We start from the raw sequence: 20219 nt of genomic DNA, 5'->3' as shown, positions 1-20219 counted from the left end.
TGTGAAGATAGTACAGAGTTACTGTATACCCAGCCACCAGTTTCTCCATTTTAATATTTTACATTAGTATGGTACATTTGTTGCAATTAATGAACCCATACTGATACATTATTATTAACTAAAATACATACGTTATTCTGGTTTCCTTAGTTTGTACCTAACACCCTTTTGCTGTCCCAGGACCCCACCCAGGATCCCAGCTCCTCCGGGCTGTGATGGTTTCTGACTTTCCTTGTTTCTGATGACCTTGGCAGTTTTGAGGGGGAGTGGGAAGGTGTTTTGTCAGATGGCCCTCCATTAGGTTTTGTATGATGTTTTTCTCGTGATTAGCCTGGGGCTATGGGCTTGAGGAGGGAGACCACAGAGGTGAAGTGCCCTCATCCCATCACACCAGAGCATGTGCCGTCAACATGACTGATCACTGTGATATTGACCTTGGTCACCTGGCTGACCTGTGTTTGTCGCGCTTCCCCACGGTAAGGTCACTCTCCCCGCCCCACCACCTCACCCCCGTCAATTCTGGACTCTTTGGGAGGAAGTCACTGTGCCAGCCCATCCTTAAGCAGTTACTCTCCAGCATCCTGAGGGCAGAGTACTGGAATATTTTAAAGCAAATCCCAGACATCTTGTCACTTCATATTTCAAAACCTTAAATACTTTTTAAGTATACATTTCTAATGATAAGGATGTCTTAAAACACAACCACCACACCCGTTACACATAACCATATTAACAATGATTCCTTCGTATTTTCTAATAAGTGGCTTATATTTCTAATCCAGCTCAACAAGCATTTAGTAAGATGGGTATAAGGACCCCAGGAGAGATACAAAGATAAAGAAGAAGCAGTCCCTGCTCCCTGGGATGGGGGGCAAAATAGAAGGCAGTTATTTCCCTAACAAAAGGAACTTTTCCTTACCAAAGGGTTCACCTTGGGACTGTTTTCCAAGTCCGGCCTCCAGTTTGTGTTCATGGCTTATCCAGAATGGACTTGTCCCTCCTCATCCTTCAAGTCTCAGCCCAAACATGCCTCCCAGAGTCGAGGCTTCTCCTGGACTCCTACCGCCCAGGGCGCAGACCTCTCTCCCACAACACGTGTTTCAAGTGCATACCCTAGATGATCCCAGGGCCGCCTGACCTGGGGCTGCGGGATGTGGTGAGCTGGTTCCAGGCAGGGCTCTGGGCCACTCCTAGGCCAGGTGGTCAGAGCCGGGAATGAGAGGCCGGGCAGGACGAGGGAAGGGGAATGGCATGAGCGAGAGCTCCTGTGCACCGGCCCCAAGGCTGCTTGGAGTGGGGCAGGGAGGGGGCTGAGCGAAGGCGAGCTGGCAGGAAGGACAACTCCCCACCTCCACCCCGACTCTGGTGAATGAAATTTAAAGTTAGAAGGTACCACTTATCTATGGGTAGGCAATTGAATAGTGTCCCCCACAAAGATATGCCCAAGTCCTAACCCCAGGTCCCTGTGAATGTGAACTTACTTGGAAATAGAGTCTTCGAAGGTGTGTCAAGTTGAGGCTCTTGGGATAAGATCATCCTGGATTTGGGGAGGGCTTTAAATCCAACAACTGGTGATGTTATAAGGAAAGGAAAGTGAGACCCACAGGGGAAGGCCATGTGAAAATGGGGGCGGAGATTGGAGCGAGGTGTCGCCAGGCCAGAAACTGTCTACGACCACCAAAGCCGGGGAAGAAGTGTCCCTCAGAACCTCCAGAAGAACCCAGCCCTGCCCACACCTTGATTTCTGACTATTGGCCTCCAGGCTGTGAGACGATAGATATTTGTTGTTTTTAGCCACTGTCTATGATAATTTGTTACAGCAGCCCTAGGAAACTGATATCGTGTGTGTGTGTGTGTGTGTGTGTGTGTATACATATATGTATATGTATATATTTTTAAAATTCCCACTCAATAATATATCTCTTGGTTTATCGATTTCTTGGAGAGCATAGATAGTGAATGAATGCTGTTATTTTCTCACTTAAAAAAAAATTTATTGGAGTACAGTTTATTTACAATGTTGTATTAGTTTCAGGTGTACAGCTTTTCTCAAGTTTTTCAAAAATACGGCCCGCTTGAGTGTGGATGCGTGTGCCTTAGGTGTCCCCTTGGTCTCAGTCTTGAGCAGAGCAGTTCCGTCCAGGCCACCTGCTTCCCTGGGAACTGCTGCCAGGAGGGAGACACAGGGCACAGGGAATCACCCACCTCGACACGACTGGTCCGGTGGAACCAAGCATCCTAAGAGACAGCAAGTGGCACAGAAGACTGAAGTGCAGCTGCATTCCATTTGGACAATTCAACTGTGATTCACTGTGAATTGTGTCCACTGCAAGTTCGAGGTGTCACCTTTCAATTACTAACATTATGGGGCATTCAGAGGCTTTGGCACACGGTGATGAGTGATCCGTCTTTAACACAGCTGGTTTATTAATGTTTGTGGCAGCTCCTGCATGAATCAGTGTCATGTAACTAAGCAATGGTACTATATAGTTACGCGTGAAATTATGCATGGGAAGCGGTCAACGGCACAAGTCAGACTGGAGTAATTACTTTGAATCCTTAAAACCTCCTGGACTTGGTCTCCCTGCAGATAAATATCACTCTGGCTTGTTCCCTGTTGATTTTCTGCAGACACTCAGGAGTCCAGTGCTATGATTCTATGAGCTGCCTTCTGGGTGGTGTATTTGGTGCCACATGAAGTGAATACAGGTCTCTTCCCAGTTGGAGCTGGTCGACGGGCCATCCTAACTGCTCTCACTCCAACTTCCCTGACCTCCAGGTCCTGCTTCTTCCTGGTAATTTGCTCCTTTAGAATAAGACGCACTTGACCCCAACTCCTCCACCTCCTTTGCAAGACCCTGGATCATCTGGTCCCATTCCTTGCATCTACTCTCTTTAGTTTACTTATTCATTCATTCCATTACCTCCTTTCACCCCGTCCCACTGGTGAATTATTTCACCTGAGTCTACTCCCCTCTATATTCAAGCCTCCCCACAGCTGCCAAGTCATCTTTCCAAAACTCAGATTGGATGGAGCTCCTCCTGGTTTCAGATCCTTCAGGGCCTCCACACCAACCTGATGGTGTGGCTACAGGACCCTCCACGTTTGGGCCAGAACCTTACTGCCCAACACTTCCACCATCCACTCTACACAGGGTTCAGACACGCAGAACTCATTAGCCTCGGACACGCAGGCCTCTGAGCCTTTGCACACAGGAATCCATCCGCCTGGAATGATACCGCTTCCACCTTCTCTGCCTGGTGAACTTCTCCTGACCCTACACGACCCAGCATAAGATGCCAGCTGCCCTAGGTATGTATCCAGAAGAATCGAAAGCAGGGACACAAACAGATACTTGTACACACGTGTTCAGAGCAGCATTTCTCATAGTCGCCAAAAGGTGGAAACAACCCAAGTGTCCATTAACAGCTGAATGGGTAAACAAAATGTGTTCTATCCGTACAGTGGAATATTATTTATCCATGACAAAGAATGAAATTTTGATATATGCTACAACATGGATGGACCTCATAAACAGTGTGCTTAATGAAATAAGCCAGACATGGGACAAATATTATATGATTCTACTTATAACAAGTACCTAAAATAGGCAAATTCATAGAGAAAGAAAGTAAAATAGAGGTTTCCAAGGGCTGGGGGAGGCAAGTCAGTGTTTAATGGGCACAGGGTTTTTGCTGGGAAGGATGAAAAATTTGGGGTAAAGATAGTATAGATACAACACACTGTGAGTGTGTTTAGTGTCACTGAATTGTACAATTACCAATGGTTAAAATGATAAATATTATGCTATGAATATTTTACCATAATTTTTTTTAAACTCTAAAAAAGAAAAGCCAATTGCTCTGAGACATCTCCTTTAATTTCCCAGCTATGATCAGTTCTTCCCTTCTCTGCTGTACTTTCGGAATCTTTCTATGGTACTTGCTTGCTGAACTGTACTTTATTCATTTTTTTATTTTTAATTTTTTGGCTGCACCACGCAGCTTGCGGGATCTTAGTTCCCTGACCAGGGATGGAACTTGTGCCCCCTTGCAGTGGAAGTGCGGAGTCCTAACCACTGGACCTCCAGGGAAGTCCCTGAACTGTACTTTAAATGGGAGGGGGTGTCCATTTATGTGTCTGTCCCCTGCCAGATGTGGAGCACCTGGAGGGCAGGTCACAGAATAGGCTCTCAGGAAATGTTTATTAGGTGGAAAATATAAAAACACTGTGTTCTGGACTGAATTGTATTCCCCCCAGATTCATACGTTGAAACCTTAACCTCCAATGTGACTGTATTTGGAGACGGGTCCTTTATGGAAGTAATTAAGGTTAAAGGAGGTCATAAGGGTGGGGCCCTGATCCAATAGGGTCAGCGTCCTTGCAGGAATAGGAAGAGACCCCAGAGCTTTGTCTCTCTCCAACATGTGAGGACACAGCGAGAAGGTAGCTGTTCACAAGCCAGGAAGAGGGCCCTCCCCATGACCTGAATTTTCCTGCACCTTGATCTTGGACTGCCCAGACTCCAGAACTGTGAGAAATAGATGTCTGTTATTTAAGCCCCCCAGTCTTTGGTATTTTGTGATGGTGGCCCAAGCTGACGAATGTGGCAAACAGACAGGAATGGACGCTCACTAACACAGGACCATCAAGCCATTTGATGACCGGTAATATCAGTGTGGAGCCTGTGTGAGCAGGTGGCAGTGAAGGGAGCTGAAGAAGGGCAAAGGGTTCTAGGGGGCTTCTCCATTTCTCCAGAATTCAGGTATAATAGGGTCTCATGGCGTGAGAAGTTCTTTCTGAGATCTAATCTAAATCCACCCCTCCTCATCCTCCTCTTCTCTCCCGAAATAGAACTTTTAGCCTTTCCAGAAAAGAGTCCATTGAAAAGGCCCAAGACTCAACCTCAAATCTGCCCCAAACCAGGCCTGAAGCACTGGTCTCCCCTCCCCAGGATCCTTGTGCCCTTAACCGTTGTCCTCTCCAGGTAAAGTCTGTTCAGCAGGCAGGGCTGGAAAAGACCAGGAACCATCTCAGCTTCCTCCACCTGCCCCGCTTCCTGATCTCCGAACTCCAACCTGACCCAAGGACCACCACGTTCCCTTCAAATTCCACGCTGCCGTATCGTGTTAATACTGCCAACTCTGGTGGGGGGGGGGGGGCAGCATAGCAGTGCTTGCATGACCGATACCTCCGTAGCTACAGTTTAGGTTTTCAAAATGATAAATACATGCGTAAGCTGGGCTAACCCCAAAGTGCTGGGTGTTGCTTTAAGTGCAGCTGGCCTTGTGGGACTCAGAAATCAGAAAGGAATGTTTTCTGCTCTGCGGAGGGAAACACTCTTACCCCACGGCCTAGCTTGACAACTTGATGGTTGCTCTTCTCAGCCCAGCCTAGATAATTGCATAATTAATTGCAGGCAGGTAACTCACCCAGAGAAGGTGGTTATTAGGAGCGGGGAGCCCGACGCCCACTCCCATGGAAAGTGGCCAGGCTCGCCTCCGCGCCAGGTCCTGGGTGGGGGAGTGCCTGCCCGGGTACGGGGCTGCTGTGCTCCGTCTGATCCAAGGAGCAGCTTGGCCCCAGAACCCGGCAGCCCTGCCGCTGCCTGTTGGCTCGGTCAGGTCAAGTCAGAAGCTGTTCCTGGAGCCGAGGCCCGGCCAGGATGGTTGAGGTGAAGCAGTCTCCCCTCCTTGAGGCTGGAAAGAGTCAGGGGTTTCCCTGGGGGTTTGGCCCATTGCCCCCTGGAGTTTTCTGAGAGGCTCTGGAAAGCCAGCCTCCACTTTCTTCCCCCTACACCACGCCCACACCATGATCCACATAGCCATGCATTCACCCAGGGGTCTGGTGCCTCCACGCCCAGACTGGCTCCCTGAGCCCCAGCCAAGTCACGATGCTGGGGAACCACTGCAGCCCCACCCTGCAGGCTCTCAGCCTTCGGGGAGCCCGACCATCGCTCAGAGGGCTGTCACCTGGCGAGTGTGCCCTGGCCCCGCTGGACCAAATGCTTTGGGCGCTGGGGTCAGGGAAATGGTCCCCAGACAGACTCGATTCTTTAAATTAGCCCCCATCCCCCCCATTCTTGGCTTCTGCTGCCTCATCTGCCAGTCACACATTTCCAAAAGCCTCTCCCCACTGTGCTGTCCCATGGCCTGGGCAGACACAGCTGCCGGTGCTGGAGGGGCAGGGGTGGTGCAGGGGTAAAGGAGGTCGGCCTGGAGTTGTTGTCAAGGGGCCGGTGGCATAACTACATACGTCATTGCCCTGCAGACCTCCATTCTCCCTCCCTCTTACTTTCTCTCTCCCTCTGCAGAAAATCTGGGGACCAAGCACATGGTCTCTGTATATGATCAGCTTGTGACCATTTGCCCATGAGCCCGGGATAACCATAGCATGCAGTGCAGAAGCCCAAGATGCAGGGAAGCCTGAAGACCCCTTCCAGCACCTCTCCCTCCACACAGGCCCCTACATGGACCTGGAACCCTAGCTTTGGGCAAGACTATTAAGAAGAGGGCCAGTCAGGGGTGGAAGGTAGGGAGAGAGGTGGGTGCCCCTTGTAGAACTGAGAAAGGGGGGGGGTCACCTGGAGGGTAGGACCCAAAAGCTATTGAAGTGTCACAGACCAGAGGTGGCCATCTAACACCCCTGCTTGCAGACGTCTTGGGGAAGTGGCCAAGTTCCAACATCCTCAGTGGAAAATCTAAGTAGTTACTGGAGCCAACCAGTTGCCATGCTTGGCAACATCAGGCAACAGCTTTGACCTTGACATTGTATTACTGCATGAGACCCTCACCTGCAGCACCTTGCCCTACTTCCTGCACATTTCAGGGTAAATTATTCCAGTTGGTCTGTGGAGTGGCCAGTGATACGGGATCATTCCTAAGAGGCGAAAGCCTATTCTGAATATCTTTTTTTTTTTTCAGTAAATCATTCCTTCATTTATTTAGTAATTATTGAACTAAGCATTGTGCTAAGCACTAGTATAAAAACAAAATGCAGCCAGAAAAAGTTAAAAGCAGAGACTCCAATATTTGTACACCAAAGGTTCATAGCAGTGTTCACAATAGCCAAAAGGTAGAAACAACCCAAATGTCCACTGATGAACGAATAGACAAACAAAATGCAGTGTATCCATACAATGGAACATTAATCCTGCTAATCCGTGCTACTACATGGATGAAACTTAAACATTAGACTAAGTGAAATAAGGCAGACAAAAAAGACCAAATACTGTATGATTCCATATGAGATACCTGGCACAGGCAAATTCGTAGAAACAGAAAGCAGAATCGATTTCTATTCTGCATTTCTTGTGGTCAGAATCAGGTAGATCCCAGGAAACATCTTCAGATTGCCAAGAAAGCACGCTCCCCGACATCCTTTCCTCTCTGACTAGTATTCTGCTGTGCACACAGCAGACGCTTACTTCTTGCTCTAGACCGCAGAGCCTGCCTGCCCCAGCATGAAGAGTGTGGGTTTGCACAAAAGAGCTATTTCCACATTGTCTCCCTAGATTAGCAAATTTCCCTGGTTAAAATCACTTCTCCCGAGCCTTTACTGTTAGGAACTAACAGAACCCTTCCAGCAGCGTTGCCCTGGAAACGTGAGCACATCTGCCCCCAAACCCAAATCGCAACAGAGAAAGCTTTTGGCATCCCTGGACTGCCTGCTAGTGGCACTGAGGTCACAGGAGAACCCCCTCTGTCCTGTGCTGCTGGTGACTTACTGCTGATAACATTCGTGTTTTTGGTGAACAAGAAGAAATCCATTCCAGCATAATTAATCCAATCGGGATTTAGGAGCATTTTCCACATTCCAGACTTCTTAGGTTCCATGGGGGAAAAAAGGGCTATATTTTTTTCTTTCTGTGCCACAAAAATTTGGCAGAACATACTAACCTAGGGTAACATGAGAAAGCTTATTTGGTCGGTCTGTGGCTTTTCTGCCAACCTTTCTGTTTATTATACGACAGGAGACGGATGCAGCTGGAGGTAAGGCCGGCTTGGTGGGTGAGCACGCTGGGTCCTCAGTGCTACCAGAGTGTCTAGGGAGAGGCGGGTTGGGTGTGACGGGAGACAGGCAGGCGGAGCTCAGAGATGGAAGCCATCTAGTGTTCAGTCTGTTTCTAATAGAGGTTGGAAAAGAAAAGTCAAAGACACCTCCAGCTGGACCAGGATGACTTCCTCTAGAGAAATATCACTAGCTTGGCATATGTCACCTCCAGACAACACCGGGAGGTCTTTATCATGATTACCATTTTGCAGAAGATGAACCTGAGCCTCAGAAATTGAGGGACTCACCCAGACTAGCACTCGATCAAGCTGCTTCCTCCGCTGGGGCCCTCCGACGCTCTTCCCATAGAAAGGAGAGCCTACCTTCCGTCTTGATAAACTTTGGAGCCAATCTTTCCTCCTTGTAAACAACATTCCTTTCAATTTGATGAATATCGATTGTTTATTATGTGCAAATCCTTGTGTCCAAATACGCCTGAAATTAAAACAACGGCACAGTCATAACCAAGCCAGCAGGCATGGACACAGGGTCCAGGACAAGCTCCTCCGTGGCACATGTGCCCTGAATCAGCATAGCTGGTGAGGCTGCTCCAGGGAATCCAAAGGGAGCAAGTCTGGCATTAAATCACTGGAAAAGGAGTCCTTCCCTCACTTCTCCCTGTAGGACTGAACACAATGTCCAGTGCTTTTCTCCAACTCATTTCAAGATCCTTCTAAGGGTTTTCTTCAACTGTATCAGTTTTCTCATCTGAAAAATGGGCCTACTAATTACTACCTGGCAGTGCTTTTGGTAGAAGAAAGCAAGACTGTGGATATGAAACACAGTGTGCAGAGCCTGGCCTGGAGGAGAAGCTCAGAAAATACCTGTTCCTGGGGACTTGCTTTCATGGGCTCTTGGTAAACAGCACTTCACTCTTCATCCTTTTTTTTTTTTTTTTTTAAGCAAATTTTTACTGCACATCTTCTGTATCACAGGTATGAAGCAAGGCCCAGAGATATACTGAACAAGACACAGTGGCCAGCGGAGAATGTGGAGAATGGTGGGCGGGGGGGTGGTCTTTTAGGTCCGGAAGAAGTCGGTGTCTTTGTCTCTTGCAAACATGCTGGACTAAGTTTTGTTTTCAGCACTTTTTTTTTTAACATCTTTATTGGAGTATAATTGCTTTACAGTGGTGTATTAGTTTCTGCTTTATAACAAGGTGAATCAGCTATACATATACATATATCCCCATATCTCAGCACTTTTATTTTATTAGTTTTCTCTCTATGCAGCAAGATGTTTAAGACAAACTCATTTCATTTTCAAAAATATTTAGAGAAATAAAGTCTCAAAGAAAGAGGCAATGAATTAGTCATAATTTAACTTAACTAACTTTGCTAATAAAAGTACCATATGCTTTTAGAATCCTAAGAACCAACATATCCCTTTTTACTTTGGCTACTGGGAAGCTCAAATCTAAATGTGATATCCAATTGAATAATACCCTATCTGACATTTAAAATTTAATTTTACCTTCCACTTTGTTTCTGATCTCCATTTTCTTCCTCTATTCTGTGATAAAGCATGGTTTTTACAGGAAGTCATCTCATATTCATTTTTTTTTAATGAGGCATAAATTATAAATAATTTTATAAAAATGAAGAGAGTGTTATAACAGAAATCACCTGACACAGTAATCAAAATGTGGAAACAACCCAAGTGTCCATCAGTAGGTAAATGGGTAAACAAAATGTGGTCTATGCGTACAATGGAATATTATTCAGCCTTAAAAAAAGAAGGAAATTCTGACATGTGCTACTCCACAAATGAACCTTGAGGACATTATGTTGAGTGAAATAAGTCAGTCACAAAAAGACAAATACTGTGTGATTCCACTTTTCTGAAGGACGTGGAGGAGTCAGATTCATAGAGACAGAAGGTAGGATGGTGGGTGCCGGGGGCTGGGGGAGGGGAGATACAGAGTTGGTGTTTGATGGGGACAGAGTTTCAGTTTCGCAAGATGAACAAGTTCTGGAGATGGACAATGGTGAAGGTGGTACAACAATGTGAATGTACTTAATGCCACTGAATGGTACACTTAAAAAGGATTAAAATTAAATTTTATATTATGTGTATTTTACCACACACACAAAAAAAAACCAGCTTAAAAATAAGAAATCACCCGAAAATGAACACTATAAAATTTTGTCCTATAGAAAATGTCCTAGGCCAATTTCTGCTAGTTTTTTCTTAGGAGAAGGATAATACAGTAGCTTCCACATAGATGTATCTATCCTCCTACCAAAGTTGATTTGTTCTAGGCCTCTCCAAGGAGGCATCCGTGGTACAAATGCTGACTTGCCACCAGCGCAGCTAATACAGTCCGGCTGTAATTTGATGCAACTCCCTGTCCCCAGAGCAGGTGGGGTTCTGTTAGGCAGCGGGACACAGGCCATGCCTAGAGCAGCAGAGCAACGCTGCCTCCCCCTCCCCCCAACCCCCATCCCCCGCCGGTCAGCCCACAGGCCTCGTCAGGAAGGAACACGGTAAATGTGGCCTTTCAGCAGCAGCCGCGACTGTCATCACCGTTTTATTTTATCTCTGGCCTCCGGGGATTCACACTGCTTCCCGGTTATTAGTCCTATTATATCATCATCTACAATTTTGCTTGTCAACCAGTTGGGGGAGGGAGGTACCATTATAACACGGGAGCACTGAGCAAAGAAAAAGAAGCTGTCTCTCTCTGGGAAAAGAGGAAGCCAGGCGGGGGTGACCGTATGCCTGGTGCTTCAACGGCGGCTGGTGACAGATGGGGGCCCAGGGAAAGGCTGTCATCTTCGGGAGCCCTCGAGGCCAGTTCTACTAGAGGTGGACAGAGGCCAGGCCATCTTGTTGGCTGGTGCCCTTGGAGGCCTGGCGGTGCTTGTGCCTGACTTGGGTCTTGCTGCCGTCTTTTTTTTCTTTTTTGCATTTTATTTACTTATTTTATTTTTTATTTTTGGCCACTCTGCGTGGCATGTGGGATCTTAGTTCCCCGACCAGGGAACGAACCTGCAACCCCTGCAGTGGGAGCTCAGAGTCTTAACCACTGGACGGCCAGGGAAGTCCCAGGTCTTGCTGCCTTCTGAGCCAAAGGTGACCTAGGCCAGGAGGAGGCACGGCAGGGACACAGTTTCCTTGGCAACCGACTCTTAACAATAGCCAAACTGCAGTGGGGAAGAGCTCAGACTGTGGAGCTGGATGGCCTGGCTGTGAGTCCTGGCTCTGCCACTGACAAGCTGTGTGATGTGGGCAAGTTGCTAAACCTCTCTGAGGCTGATATGGGGACCGACCATGATGCTACTTGTGAAAGCTCCTAGTGCGGTCCCTGACACCCGGTCCCCTTCCCCCATCCTCCTCCCCATCAGCACACGGGGAGAAATACGGTCCTGTTGGTTTTGGTAACAAGACCCCAGACACCACCCCCATCCTGTGTGCTCAGGCTGTCCCTGCACTTCCTTCCGTTCGTGGAGAGGACAGCCTCTAAGGGATGGTGATCACGGTCCCCTTCTCAGAACTGCTCTGGCTGGTGTCCTGCAGAGTCAGAAGGGCTAATTATACGGGCTTGACTTGGATAGTTTGCAGCTATATCCTGAGGGGGAGAGACAGAAAGTCTCAGAGCTCGTCAGAGCCCAGGAGGTGGTGGGAAACTGAATATCCAATTGCTTCACAAACTGTCTCACGACAGCCTCCTTGGCGGTCACGGAAGAGAATGAGAAATGGTCTTGTAGCAGCTCCTCACAAGCCTACCACGATCCCATGGCCCAGGAGGACCACAAGACTGAGACTCAGACCAGCTGTGTTTCAAACCTTGCCCGTGAGACCTCTGTTGGGTACAAGCAGGGGCCAGAACATAGCTGTTTCCCTACAAGAATATAAGCAATATTACTAATAAAATACTTGATTGGGCTCATAGAAGACCTTTTTTCAACCACAATAATTTCTTAAAAAGGTGGGTCTACAGTTTGTTGGCTCTCAGTTTGTTGTTTTTTTTAAAGTGAGGTTTAACATATATACAATGAAGTGCATAGATCTTAAGTTTACAGCTTAAAGAACACTTATATTTGTATACACCCACGTAATCACCACCCAGATATAGAATATTTCCAGTACCCAGAAAACTCCCGTGTGACCCTTCCCTGTCAGTGCTCACTCAGCCCACCAGAGGTAACCACTATCTTGACCCCCTGTCATAATTTTGCTTACTCTTGAGCTTCATATAAATGGAATTATGTTTTATGTACTCTTCTGTGTCTGGCTTTTTTTTTTTTTTTTTTAGTATTTTAAACAAATACATTTAATGATTGTATACATACATACAAAAACATACATACATAAAAATTCATTTAAGATTTATTATAGACCTAAGTGGAAAAGGTGTAACTATGAAACTTTTGGAAGAAAACGTAGAAGAAAATCTTCTTAAACTTGAATTATGCAAAAAGTTCTTAGATATGATGCCAAAAGCATATTACAGTTAGAAAAAAAATCTTCCTCATCCCAATAAATAAAATTATTGAATATGCCTATTCCTTCTATCATGCTTAAAAAAGTTACTTAGATGTTCCCTCTAAGATAGTGATTAAGCTATGCATTTCCACTCTCTTCACTTCTGTTCAACATTTTGTGGAATTCTTTGCCATTGCAATAAGACAAAAGCAACAAATAAAGCGTATATAGATTGGAAAGAAGAATATGTTTTAATTCACAGGTCATATAATTATGGGTAAAGGAAAAATCCAAAAAGACTTCAAGAAAACTCCGTCAACTAATATTTTAAATTAACATCATCACAGGATACAAGGCCAATTTACCGAAATTAATTAAATCTATAAATAAGCAATAGATGCTTGGAATATGAAGTTCTAAAAATGATAATGTTTAAATTTAAGGATAAATTGAACAAAATATGTTTAAGAGCTGAATACTAAAACTACAACATTCAGGTTGAAATTACAGACGATCCAGATAAATAGAGATATGTAATTTTCAAAGAACAGAAAACTCAATATGACTAAGATACCAAGTTTTTACACTTGATTTGTTGATTCAACATATTCCCGATCAAATTCCACGAGGGACATGTAGAAATAGATAACTGACTCAAAAATATTTATGAAAATGTAAGTAACCTGTAATAGTTGAAACAACATTGATAAAGAAGAAAAAGATGTAAGATTTCACTATCTGACTTCACGGCTTACCTTAAGAACATACAAAAATCAATGAAATAATAAGAGTTCAAAATCAAATCATGCATATACGATAGATTGACTTTGACAAAGGTACTGATGTCATGCAGTGAGGAATAAAAGTCTTTTCAACAAATGGCTCTGAAACAGCTATAGTTTTTAATAGAGAGAAATACCTTGATCCTTAACAGAGGCTATGCACAGAAATTAACTAAATCTTGAGAAAATATCTACATGTAATGGCTGAAACTCTAAAATACCTAGGAGAAAATCTTGGTAAACTTGGGGTGGGCATAAGTTCCTTTGATGGAATACAAAAAAATATGAACAACAATAGAAAAGAAATAATTAACACATTAGACTTTAGGTCATTGAAAGGGATCATTAATAAGATGAAAATCCAAGTCCTGGAGAACAATATAACAACAATTATAAAAAATAGAAAACAGCAGATTATATATGTTCACATTAAAATGGAGAATAAGATTGATATTTTTATGAAAGTCACCATCTGCCATTTCCTCAGAATAAGTATGATTATGATAAACATCGCCTGCCTTTTTGCAACAGTAGCAGTAGCATAATACAGATCACTTTCTACTTTTTAATTCTTCTGGGTTTATTTTTACTACCTGTTGTAATAGAGGGGATAGAACTGTGGAATCCAAGCTCTGGAATCTTATTGGTGAGAGTCAAGCAGGACAAAGGATTTTAAAATTAGACGTAAATACACTACCATATGCAAAATAGATAGCTAGTGGGCACCTGCTGTAGAGCACAGGGAGCTCAGCTCAGCGCTCCGCGATGACCTAGGTGGGTGGGATGCGGGGAAGGGAAGTCCAAGAGGGAGAGGATATATGTATACATATAGCTTATCCACTTCATCGTACAGCAGAAACTAACACAACACTGTAAAGCAACCACACTACAATAAAAAAAATTAGCACTATAAAAATGGAAAGCAGAAGTTTTTGTTTACCTTAAAAAAATGAATATAGGACATGTACTTTTTTTTACTATAGAATAACATTTATTTTATTTTATTTTGCCATAAAAAAATTCAAAAAAATTTTATTTTATATTGGAGTATAGTTGATTCACAATGTTGTGTTAGTTTCAGGTGTACAGCTAAGTGATTTAGTTATACACGCACATATATCTATTCTTTTTGGAGATTCTATTTCCCATATAGGTTATTACAAAGTATTTTTTTAACATCTTTATTGGAGTATAATTGCTTTACAATGGTGTGTTAGTTTCTGCTTTACCACAAAGCGAACCAGCTATACATATACATACATTCCCATATCTCCTCCCTCTTGCGTCTCCCTCCCACCCTCCCTTTCCCACCCCTCTAGGTGGTCACAAAGCACCAAGCTGATCTCCCTGTGCTATGAAGCTGCTTCCCACCAGCTATCTATTTTACATCTGGCAGTGTATATATGTCCATGTCACTCTCTCGCTTTGTCCCAGCTTACCCTCCCCCTCCCCGTGTCCTCAAGTCCATTCTCTGCATCTGCATTTTTATTCCTGTCCTGTATCTGGCTTCTTTTATTCAATATTATTTCTGTGAGATTCATCCATGTTACTGGTATATCAGGAGTTCGTCTTTTTTATCGCTGTGTAGTGTTCCATTGTATGAATAAACTACAATTTCTTGATCATCTAACAGCTACGTGCTTCCCTGTCCATGTCTTTGGGTGGACACATGTACTCATTTCTGTTGGGAATAAATTTAGGAGGGGGATTGTTGGTTCACGGTGTGGGCCAAAATGGTTGTACCAGTTCTCAGTTCTGTACAAGAGTTCATTTATTCTACATCCTTACAAACACTGGTATTGTGGTCATTTTCGTTTTAGTCATTCTAGTTGGCTATATCATTTTGAGTACTTTCTTAACTTCAATGAGCTGATCTCATTGTGGTTTTAACTTGAATTTTTTTTTTTTGATGTCTCATGGTGCTGAGCTCCTTTTATTATACTTTGTGGTAATTTGGATATTCTCTTTTGTGAGCTGCCTCTTCAAGTCTTTTGTTCATTTTTAATGTGGTTACTTGTCTTTTTTTATTGATTTGTAATGTTTCTTTATATATTATGGATGAGTCCTTTATTGGATATAGGTAATGTAAACATCTTCTCCCAGTCTGGAACTTATATTTTTACTCACTTATTAGTTTCTTTTGGTAAACAGAAGTTCTTAGTATTGGTAAAGTCCAATTTCTCAACCTGTTCTTTTACAGTTAATGGCTTTTATGTCCTTTTTAAGAAATCTTTGCTTATCTGAAAATCGTGAAGATATTCTTCTGATTTCTTCTGGAAGCTTTATTGTTTTACCTTTCTCATTAGGAATATAGTTCATCTTGAATTGATATTTGTGCATGCTATGTGGTAGGGGTCAAGATTCACTTTTTTCCAAATAAATATCCAATTCAGCATCATTGATTGATGACAGCATCTTTTCCTCTATTGTCTTGCTTAAGTGCTTTATTGTAAATTAAGTGGCCATATATGTGTGGGTCTCTTTCTACTCCATTGGTATGTCTATTCTAATAGCAATATCACACTGTTTAATTGCCATTGCTTAATTATGTTTGCTTTATAATGGGTCTCAATATTTACTAGAGTGAGTCTCCCAACTTTGTTTTTCCGCTTCAAAATTTTCCTGGCTTTCTACGTTCTTTGAAATTTCATTTCAATCAGATTGTCATGATCCATTACAAAACCACTGCTGGAATTTTGATTGAGGTTACATTGAATCTATAAATCTATTTGGGAGACTTGACAGTATAACAGTATTGAACTTTCCAATTCATGAACGTGGTATATTGCTCTATTTATTTAGATCTTCTTTAATCTCTCTTTAAAATGTTCCATAGTTTTCAGTGTAGGTCTTACACATCTTTCAAAAGATTTACTCCTAATTATTTTAAGTTTTTATGCTAGTATAAATTGTTTTAAATTTCATTTTCTAGTTGTTTGTTGTTAGTATATAGAAATAAATTTAATTTCATATACTGACACTTTATCCAGTGATCTTGCTAAATTCATTTATTAATTCTAATAGTTGTACATTCTTTTGGATTTTCTATGTACATAATTATGTCATCTGAAAATAAAAACAGTTATACTTTCGTCCTTTCCCATCTTTATTCCTTTTTCTTGCTTTATTACACTGGCTTAGATTTCCAGTACCATACTCAACAGAAGTGGTGATAGTGGACAAGAGGAAAGTGCTTAATAGTTTTATTTACATTAACAGTAGGGTCTTAAATATACAGCCTTTATTAGGCTAAGAAAGCTTTAAAAAATTCTTAATTGATGGACAGTTTTTATCATGAATAAGTGTTGAATTTTATCAAATATTTTTCTGCATCAATGGGCATGATCGTATGTTTTCTCTCCTTATTCTGTTACTATGGCAAATGACATTGATTGATTTTCAAATGTTAAACCAACCTTACATTTCTGGAATAAACTCTACTTGTCATGAAGTATTAACCTTTTAATAGATCTCTGAATTTGATTTACTAATGTTTTGTTTAGGATTTTTCATCTGTGTTCATGAGAGATATAAGCCTGTACATTTCTTTTATTGTAATATCCTTGTCAAGTTTTAATATCAGGGTTTTGCTGGCCTCATAAAATGAGTTGGGAAGTGTTCCCTTTTTCTGTTCACTATAAGATTTTGTGTAAGATTAGTATTATTTCTTCCTTAAATGTTTGGAAAATTAATAGTGAAACCACCTGAGTCTAAAGTTTTCTTTGTGAGAGGTTTTAAATTATAGACTTTACTGTTTTTAACAGTATAGGATTCTTTGGATTTTCTATTTTTTCTTGTATTAGTTTTGCTAAATTGTGATTTTTAAAGAATGTGTCCTTTTCATCCAGGTTGTCACTTTTATTGGCATGAAGTTGTTCATAATATCTTGTTATTACATTTAACATGTCATTGGGATCTGCAGTGATAGCCCCTTCTAATTTCTGTTATTGGGATGAAAAAAAAGGGGTGTTATTCTTTTCCTATTTTTTCCTTGATCTGTCTTGATGGAATTGTCAAATTGTATACATCTTTCCAAACACCTAATTTGGCTTTGTTAATTTTTTCTATTGCATTTTTGTTCTCTAGTTAATTGATTCCTACTCTTATCTTGTTCAGTCTTCCTTCCACTTTCCTTGTATTTAACTTACTAATTTTTTTTCTAGTTTCATGAGACAGAAGCTTAGATCATTCTTTTTCAACCTTCTTATTTTCTAATTGATGCATTTAAAACTAAAAATTTCCACTTGGGTATTTCTTTAGCTGCTTCCCACAAGTTTCAATGTGTTTGTTTTCATTATCATTCAGTTAAAAGTTAAAAGTATTTTCTAATTTCCATTGTGATTTCTTTCCTGACCCATGAGTTATTCAGAAATGTGTTGTTTAATTTCCAAACACTTGGGAATTCTCCAATTACCTTTCTGTTATTAATTTCTTGTTTAATTGCACTGTGGTCACAGAACACACTCTGTGTGATTTCAGCTCTTTGAAATCTGTTAAGACTTGCTCTAGGGCCCAGCATATGGTCTATTTTGGTAAATGTTCCATGGCTGCATTTATTCCTTCCCCACCCCAGTGCCATTAATATTATGTCTTTTAGCATTTAATAATTTATTATTACTTTAAATAGTTAATGTTTTTGTATCTTTACCGTTTCCAGTGTTCCTCATTCCTTCCTGAAGTTCGGTGCTCCATTCTGGGGTCCCTTTCCTTCAGCCTGAAGAACTTCCTGTGGAGGTTCTTGAAGTGCCGATTTGCTGGTAAATATTTCTCGTAGCTGTTGTTTGAAGGCATTTTTGTTTGGCCTGCACCTCTGCGGAGTATCTTTCTTCAAAAAGGTTGGCAGGTTTTGGGGTTCTTTTTCTTTCAGCAATTTAAAGATGTTAATCCACCATCTCCTGGATTCCAAAAATGTGAAATGCTTCACGAACCTGCATGTCACCCTTGGGGGCCGTGCCATCTTCCACGAGTCAGTCTAAAATTAGTGTAGGCGCTGCCAACATAAGCACATAACATAGTTTTTCAAATATTTATACCTGTCCTTAAAAAAAAAAAAAACTTTCCTTCCAGCTTCTCTGCTGGTTCCCTCCTCTCACTGAGGAAGCAGACAGAGTCTCCCACACCCTCTGGGTGTGTTCTTTTTTGGAGGGGGGATCCAAAAGAGCCTTTATAAATAATACCCTCTTCCTTCACTCAGGTTCTGAGGAAGCTAAGAAGAAAAACAAGGAGTGGCCGTTGCAGAGCTAAATATCCCTTTTATTTTGGACACAGGATCCCAAGTCGAGGGCGGAGGTGGGTATTTAGGACAGGGACAGTAGTTCCCATTGTATGAGGGCCACCATATGCCCAAAACCTCAATGGACACACCCCACACATTTTCTCAGCCCACTCAGAGGCCCATCCTCTGAAGCAAGTGTTAATAATTCCACCAAATAGACAGGAGACCAAAGTTCTAAGAATTAAGCAAACTTCCCACCAGTCTTATAAGCAGGATTCAAACCCTTGCTAGTCACAACTGAATAAGGCTTTAAAAGTGGGATGGGGTCTCAGTTTGCAGCATAGTGCCTCACATCGCAGATTTATTAAACAGAGTAGAATATGTTATACACTTCTGTTTATGAAATAATGGCATCAAGCCACCCCCTCCCTTGTTCACAGTACTCTGGCTACATTGGCCTTTTCAGTTCCCTAAACACTCCAAACTCTTTCCCACCTTGGAGTCCTGCATGCTGTTCCCTTGGTTAATATGCTTGTCCTGGCCCCCTTCACCTGGCTAAGTCCCACTCCTGTGGGTCTTCATGTAAATGTTCCTTTTAAAGTTGTCTGTTTTGGGAATTCCCTGGCTGCCCAGTGGTTAGGACTCAGTGCTTTCACTTCCAGGGCCCAGGTTCCATCCCTGGTCGGGGGAACTAGGATCCTGCAGGCCGTGCAGGTGGCCAAAGAAAGAAAAAGAAAAAAAAAAAAAGTTGTCCGTTTTAACCCCTCCCCCGATTTAAATCAGGTCCCCTTTATAACCTTTTATCACCTCCTTTCAGTTTTTTCTTTCTAGAACTTGCCACAGTTTGTAATCGTATGAGTCTTGTTATTTACGTAATTCTGTCGTTGATAGATGTTGCCTCCTTTAGACCCGAAGCTCCTCGAAGGCAGGGGCCCATCTCCTTGGTTGGTGGCCATCCTCCCAGCCTGCAGCCCAGCACCAGGCGCGGGTATTTGCCCCCATCCTCCTCCTCCTGCGTCCTCTTCACAACTTTCCTCATTCTACTCCCACTTGTTTCCCTCCTTCTCTTGGTCCTGATTCTAGTGGAGACAAGCCAGCGAGTTTTCTGGGAGCCGCACAGGTGAGCGGAGGTGATCACTGGCGTGACTGTACTGGCTGGAGCACAGCAGGGCGGCGGGCGGCTTGTTGGCATGTTTACCTGAGTCATCGTTGGCAGAGGTTGCCGGCTCCAGGATGGAACATGTGTGTGAGGAACGCCTTTTCTGCGGGACGCCCACCCCTCTTTAGACAAGGGCGGGCGTGGCCACCAGGTAAAGAAGTCTTGAGGTTACTAGGGATGAGGAATTTATGCGCCAAATAAGGAATAGGTTTCATTTTCAAGAAGCTGGGACAAAAACCCCGTTCAGGTTAGAATACCTTAGCCACCTTTGGCCCTGTTTTATTTGTATGAGGCCGTGTCGTCACAACTGGATTCGGCTCCCTCGGAGCAAGGATTCTGTTACCCTTTTCTTTTGTCCCCCACAAACCTCCAGCCCAGTGCCGGGCCAGCAAGTGCCCAGCAGGCAGGGCTTTAGCACACCCTGAGGGTTTCCAGTGAGGGTGATCGTAGGAGCAATGGCAGCCGCTTTGAGCCAGGCATTGCCAATATCACGTACGTGATCTCTCATCCCCACGGCAAAGTCCTGATTTCTTTATTTCTCTTTGATAAATGAGAAAACTGAGGCCCAGGCCTTGCTGCATT

The 20219-nt window shown here is 43.1% G+C and overlaps 1 long non-coding RNA gene across 1 annotated transcript; it reads right to left on the bottom strand.

Moving 5' to 3' along the window:
- Positions 1 to 12079: 12079 nt before the first annotated feature.
- On the bottom strand, positions 12080 to 19475 carry LOC309640974. The gene is made up of 2 exons (XR_014252471.1): positions 19351 to 19475; positions 12080 to 18253 (listed from the first exon to the last, which is right to left on the bottom strand). It is a non-coding gene; the product is annotated as an uncharacterized lncRNA (long non-coding RNA).
- Between the last annotated feature and the right edge of the window lie 744 nt (positions 19476 to 20219).

Source organism: Balaenoptera physalus, assembly GCF_965194825.1.
Source record: "Balaenoptera physalus genome assembly, chromosome: 13".
NCBI classification, from domain to species: domain Eukaryota; kingdom Metazoa; phylum Chordata; class Mammalia; order Artiodactyla; family Balaenopteridae; genus Balaenoptera; species Balaenoptera physalus.
This window is presented reverse-complemented; position numbering and strand designations above follow the sequence as displayed.